Consider the following 6965-nt stretch of genomic DNA (forward strand, 5'->3'; position numbering starts at 1 on the left):
TTTTCAAAAAGTACATGTTTGTGGACATTAATGTTTTTAGGGTACACATTTTATTCACTTTTACCTTTAAGGTACTATGTGACGTACTGTAGCTTCTACACATTTGTAAATGTTAGGTGTTAATATGTACCGACCTGTTTGGAATAAAAATGTAGCCTACCCCATGATGTACCCAGAGACAGGGAGATTTTGTATCTTTATTTCTGAGTGTGTGGGTTTTTAACAAGCCTGAAGTGTTCAATTAGTTTGATTAGGTGTGTTAACATTAAATAATTTTTATATAATTAGGGTTAGAACCTAAACTATGCAGAGCTGCAGAATGTAACACGCGTGGGCTATGCCATTTAGAAACACAAGTACCTATGGATTACAGTCGGAAATTTACTTTACACTCAAAGCTTGAGAAAACTATATATATATATATATATATATATATATATTATATATATATATATATATATATATATACAGTGGTGTAGTCCTATAAAAAGGTGGTGTACTATACCCACCAAACTCAAATTTTAAAGTATGCAAAGAAAGTCATTAAAGTATGCGAAAGTCAATGTCTCTTTGATTCATTAGCTATATATAATGAATCAAAGTCAATGTCTCTTTGATTCATTAGCTATATATATATAGCTAATGAATCAAAGAGACATTGACTTTCGCATACTTTAATGACTTTCTTTGCATACTTTAAAATTATGTTTTAAGTATATGATATATATATATATATATATATATATATATATATATATATGAATGAACCGCCAACTTATCCAGCATGTTTTACACAGCAGATGCCCTTCCAGCTGCAACCCATCACTGGGAAACATACATATACACTCATTCACTCACTTACACAACAGACAATTTAGCTTTACCCAATTCACCTTTACCACATGTCTTTGGACTGTGGGGGAAACCAGAGAACCGGAGAGCATGCAATCTCCACACAAAAACGCCAACTGACCGAGACCAGTGATCTTCTTACTGTAAGGCGATCGTGCTACCCACTGTGCCCCACTGCAGCCCTGTATGTATATATATATATATATATATATATATATATATATATATATATATATATATATAATATTATATATATATATCTATATATGTATATATGTATATATGTATATATATTATATATATATATATATATATATATATATATATAATATATATATATATATATTATATATATATATATATATATATATATACAGTTGAAGTCAGAATTATTAGCCCCCCCTGTTTACCCAATTTCTGTTTAACGGAAAGAAGTTTTTTTCAACACATTTCTAAACATAATTTCTAATATACTGATTTCTTTTATCTTTGCCATGATGGACAGTAAATAATATTTGACTAGATATTTTTCAAGACACTTCTATACAGCTTAAAGTGACATTTAAAGCCTTAACTAAGTTAATTAGGTTAACTAGGCAGGTGAGGGTAATTAGGCAAATTATTGTATAACGATGGTTTGTTCTGTTGACTATCGAAAAAAATAGCTTAAAGGGGCTAATAATTTTGACCTTAAAATGGATTTTAAAAATAAAAACTGCTTTTATTCTAGCCAAAATAAAACAAATAAGACTTTCTCCGAAGAAAAAATATGATCAGACATGCTTTGAAAACTTCCTTGCTCTGTTAAACATAATTTGGGAATATTAATATTTAATATATTAATAAATAAATTCAAAGGGGGGCTAATAATTCTGACTTCAACTGTATATATTAGTTCCACAGAAGGAAAAAAAATCTATTCTATAGAAGTCAATGATTACAGGTTTCCAGTTTTCTTCAAATATCTTTCTTTGCATTCAACAGAAGAAAAAAGACAAATCAGTTTGTAACAAGTACAGGTTGAGTAAATGATGACATATTTCTTTTTTGTGGCTAAATATGCATTTTAAAAGGTAAAATATGTAAACAGATTTGTTCATTTTAAAGCGAGATGCTGATAGTCTAATCCTATTCAATGATTTATGCTTAGCTAATAGTGAGCCCATCAAATCCGAAGATCCTGGCTGAATATATTAAGCTGTGATAAAAGCCAACTGTTTAACTCTAGGGAACTTGTAAAATGAAAATAAAATGAAATGCCTATTTAAAAAAAAATGACTTTTTTAATACTGTTAAAAAAAAATCATGTTTCAAGACAGTTATGTCAAGTATTGACATAGTTTGTTGTTAACTCAAACTGTAAATTTAAAATAAACAAACAAAAAACAAATAAAAAAAATCAGAAAACAAAAGCAAAGCACATCTCCAAAAACTCAAATCCTATAGGCCTATAAGTACAAGTAGTTTTCCATGTGTTAAATAAATAAAACTGCCACTTTTAAAAACATATAAAAAACGTACAGGCTAATTTACATATTTCACTAATCCTAATATATGTCAAAATAGGAAATAATTTATAATACGATACAACATGATGTTTGACTGATGTCAAATGCAGATAAAATAAATACATTCACTGAGTGCTTCTGTCACTGTTTTTAAATCCTGCATGAATGTATAGTAATGCCACATGCACTGTAATGTGTTTTCTATTCATAGTTAATTCTAAATAAACATAGCGAAATGCTTGTTAAGAGTAACATTTTCGCTGGAGGAAACAGCTGTGATGATGAGGTGAGCTCCGAAAAAACAGATGGGGAAACCCGATTGCTCTTCCACGACCCATTGTACCAATTGGGCTACGTTATGCAAGTGTTTCTGTAGCAAAGAACTGCGAATAAGCAGATATTATAACAATCTATCGATAAACACAGCTTGTGCTCTCGCTCTGCACTGCTGTGGTTTGCTGATTAAATGAAAAACGAGTTGAAAAAGGAGGAGCGGTAGTCTGCTGCCGTTTTCATACCAAATTAAAGGGGACTGAGGCGATAATTTATGGTGTACATAGTTCATGAGCAAATCGCAAAACTTTAGGGAGGCTGAATAGAAATATAGGGGTGCCACAGTGACGCCATGCTGTTTAATAATGTTATCTGAAATGTTTCATTGAGACATCATTCAGTTGACTTGTCATCGTCTTCGATAAACTGACAAAATTTTCTCAGCATAGCTGCTGCGATCGTCAGGAAGGCGGGGAATGGCGCAAATTAAATAAAAATGCACCAGATTGCAACAAATTATGCGAGTTAAAAATTCTTTGGTATACAGTTAAAAGGGGCGCGAATACACATAAATTGGGGAAGTCTAATAACAAAACAAGTGAATATACCGAGGTATACGCAATTATTGATCCTTAGAAGTCGCAATTCCCTAACTGCTCCTGGGAAAAAAGTATGCATACGCGTACGTGCGTATAGCCCCGACTAAACCACTGTGTGTGTGTGGTGTGTGTGCGTGTGTGTGTGTGTGTGTGTGTGTGTGTGTGGTGTGTGGGTGCGTGCGTGCGTGCGTGCGTTGCGTGGTGTGTATATATATATATATATATATATAATATATATATATACGTAATGGTTTTTAAGAAATGTCTTATGGATATAGGCTACAACATTTCTGCAGTGGTTTGAGTGTTAAAGTTGTAAAAGTAGACTTTCAAAATAACAACAACCTTTATTATTATTCTTATTATTATTACCATTATTATAAAAAAATAACATTAATAATTAATAACAATATTTCTTAATCTCAAAGTAATTAAAGACAACAAGTAAATGACAGTAGCTTTTACATTATTTTTATATATATTTGATTATAGAATTCGTGTTAGTTTTTGTATGTTTAAAGTACAAACGGAATATTCTCAATGATGTTTGTAAAAGTAATAGACCCTATATGTGTCGTTTACATACGGTTTCAGTTAATATAGAAATATATATATAATATGATAGTCATAATAGTGTAATAGTCAGTGTATGAAACAGCTAGATCTACCCCACTGTAAAGTGTTCAAAAGAGCACTTTTATTCTTTTACTGGGTGTTTGTCAAATAAACTGTTGTGCGTTCTTCAATAGACACCTACCTGCATCGTAAACAGTATGCTGCAGTCGTTTTATGATCATTCATTAATTGGTGCAGTGATAGGCCTACAAACTTGTTCCGAAAAACTCTGTACAAGAATCTTTAATAATCTTTTGTTGAAATAGCTCGTACTAATCTATAATATTAAATAGTGCATTATTGTGATAGCTGTTGACAATAAACTTAAAATGAACTCTAATGCTACTTAGGATTATGATGGCACAATGTAATATTGAGGTGACTGTTTAAAATAATACTTTTAGAGTAATAATTTGTTGCATCTAATCAGCTCATTCATAAGTAGGTCTAATTGTCTTTTTCATTAAGTTGCTTGATAATATTCTATTTAAAAATGGTTAGTCTTGTGAATATGCACCAATGCTTGCTTTTTTTCTTCTTTTAAATAAATCCCCAAAGACACCAAGTGTGAACTCATGAGACTAAAAGAGCACAGATACACTGAACATTGAATACTGAAATATTTATTTGCTTCAACTCAGAATAGCACATTCTTTAGTGGAAACATTAAATCTCTCTGTGCTTGTATTTAGTGGTACTGTCTTCCCAGAGCGGACACCGCGAACAGCGATGAATTTCTGGAAAGCGGCCTGAACTTCAGGTGTGAAACCAGCACCCATCTGGGCAGCAACAACGATGGTCAAGCAATCAGCCAAAAGCTGTGGGAGGACACGAGAGCAGATTTATATCGAACACCATCATGGATACCTTCTGTTTATAAGACTTTCTTCTGGATGCCAGCTTACCCTGAAGTTGTCGGGAATCTACGTGGAGCTTCTCGGAGTGCAGCACACTCAAATCAGCATAGGTGGCCTTGATGTTGTCCCTGTTCTTCACAGCCAGACTCCAGGCCCTGGAGCACAGTTTTAACCGTGGGCAGCAACCATGGGGTTTCCCAAGATGGCAGCGGCATTGTAGAGGTTTCCAACTTGGCGAAGTAACGCTGGGTCCAGGGGTACACGATGAGACACCTATGAAAACAGATTTTATTAGAGCCCTGTCTCGAAAACCAGTCTCCTGCCTTAAGTTAATGTTATGAATATAAGTTAGTGCAAGCTCCAGGACTCATTACCTTGCCAAGCCTGAGGACCAATGACGTCATAGTCAGCCTTGGCAAAGATAATCTTGAATGGTGGCCTCTCGAAGTCTGTCCCACACAACCATGATTTCGACTTAGATGTTCAGACTAAGTGTCCTAAACAGAAGCTGAAGAGTGCTGTGAAGACAGAGTTCATTGTGGAACTTTTAAACGAGGTTCAACGCCACACCCCTTGACAGGCTATTGGGTGACGGGTTTGTGGGATGGTGCAAGCACATACTAGGAGCCTACACCCAAAAGATGCATATCTTAACCTCTTTTTCTCTTGTAATATCTACAAAGAATTTTAAAATTTAGCAATTTTAGCTGAAATGCAATTTAGTAATTTAAAAAACATAGGCCTAAATAGATTATTGATTTCTGTCAATTATTTGTAAACCAAGATAAAATATATTTTGCACTCTATTTTTTCATACAACTACAAAGATCCCTTTGTTCACATTGTTCTGGCAATTTTGTCGTGGTTTGTATGCATACCATATCATACTTACAGGACGTATACTCGTTAAAAATATCAGGTCTTCTCCATTAGTGCTTAGAAACAGTTTGCTTAGAGTTTGCTGTATTCAGTTATTGTTTAGACCCAAATTTGGTTGGAAAACAGACAACCCCAACCGATTAAAACAATTTGATGGAAAAAAATTAATAAAATTAGTCTTTCCATATTTTATGGGTTGAAATAATATAGCATTTTTATAGCTGATTCAGTTATTTACCTTGAATGGGAATAAAATGATAATCATTCTGCTATTAAACAGAACCTGAACCTAAACGTCCTGATAAAACACTGAGGGCCTAAGAAAAAATATCAGAAGGCCTTGGCTATCTAACACTTAAAATACGCTAATTAATGATTAATAATAATTACAAGCAATTCTGAACTAATACATTGGATTAGTAGCCTATATCTGTTAATAAGTTTGTTTTAGTCTCAGATCCCTGACTCCGTTTTCTCTAAGCCAGATAAATTCCGCAATGTATCTCGATAATGCGATAACGCGTTAATGTGTTATATACAATAGCCTTTGCAATTTTGCAAGTTGTATTTTTTTTGAAAATTACAACACAGTAACTAATATATGGTTAACTTTTACTATTGATATTTTACCATAGTGAGTTTCTTGGGTGTGTCGTTTAAGCTAACTGACGTCAAAACCCATTGCTGACGTTATTATCCATTGCATTCGTTATTATTTAATCCAAGCGAGGCCAATTCCCCATCGACAGCCCTATTGCCTAATATTCACTCAATGCTCCAACTCTGAGATTTTCAGCATTTATCATTTCACGCACATGATTGACAAACACACTGAAAAAAATGTCTGCAAAATTGTTGCAAAGAATTTAAATATTGAATTTAAATAAATTACATTTTGTAATGTTCAACTTAATTTGTTTAAATTCAGCACAAATTGTTTATTTTTAAATGTTAAAATTTACAATTCAAATCAGAGTATGCAATAGAAATATACCAACTGCTAAAGCTTTAGCTGCTACAACCGCCAGTTTATGTATTGTCTTTTCCTACTGGCACTCAATTAATGGCTTTTTTGTTTATCTTTTAAAGTTTTCCAGACATTCACATAAGGACTGAATTGAATAAAGACGAAATTCTAGAGATACATAAAGATTGTAATTTGTTATATCCTGTTATTAAAGACAGACTTGCAGTGGCACGTTCATAAGACAATAGTGAATTTTTAAGAAAAATTTCTATGTCGACTCAGTGGTTGGGAGGAGCCCCAATTCTCCTTTACTAATGGGCCTCTCAGATGCGCCCCTGCTTCCTGTGAGCAGTATAAAACAGGCTGTCATCCTGACAACAGACACAGAAGTTTGCTGCAAAGTCATCCTTCCACA

At 33.3% G+C, this 6965-nt stretch overlaps 1 pseudogene; it reads right to left on the minus strand.

Annotated features, from left to right (window-relative positions):
• Positions 1-4454: 4454 nt before the first annotated feature.
• Positions 4455-5323, minus strand: LOC130220571 (hemoglobin subunit beta-like; annotated as a pseudogene).
• Positions 5324-6965: the final 1642 nt, after the last annotated feature.

Source organism: Danio aesculapii, chromosome 3 (genome assembly GCF_903798145.1).
Source record: "Danio aesculapii chromosome 3, fDanAes4.1, whole genome shotgun sequence".
Classification (NCBI taxonomy): domain Eukaryota; kingdom Metazoa; phylum Chordata; class Actinopteri; order Cypriniformes; family Danionidae; genus Danio; species Danio aesculapii.